The sequence below is a fragment of the Buceros rhinoceros genome, unplaced genomic scaffold (assembly GCF_000710305.1).
Source record: "Buceros rhinoceros silvestris isolate BGI_N320 unplaced genomic scaffold, ASM71030v1 scaffold42271, whole genome shotgun sequence".
Taxonomy (NCBI): domain Eukaryota; kingdom Metazoa; phylum Chordata; class Aves; order Bucerotiformes; family Bucerotidae; genus Buceros; species Buceros rhinoceros.
Genome location: NW_010395560.1, coordinates 6,180 through 6,470, shown reverse-complemented (window position 1 = coordinate 6,470; position 291 = coordinate 6,180).

The window sequence follows — 291 nt, the reverse complement described above, 5'->3', positions numbered from 1 at the left end:
AGCCGAGCCGGCAGCAGCCCGCAGGTAGAGCGGCGCCGGCCGGTCTCCTGCGCATCCTCCGTACGTGTGAAATAAAAGAACACAAAAAAGAGTTGTCTTCTATTTCGCCAGTTCCGGCCCGTTTCACCGAGTGCGCGTCAGAGCGCCGGCGGTGCCTGAGTTTTGCTCGCCTGCACCGGCTGGCCGTAGCCTCGCTGTTAGGAGCGAGATAGGTGAGGTCTTGGCTTGCGCTGGTTAACGGCCGAACCGCGGATGCCGTCACGGCGCTCGTCCTCGGTCGCACCGTAACTA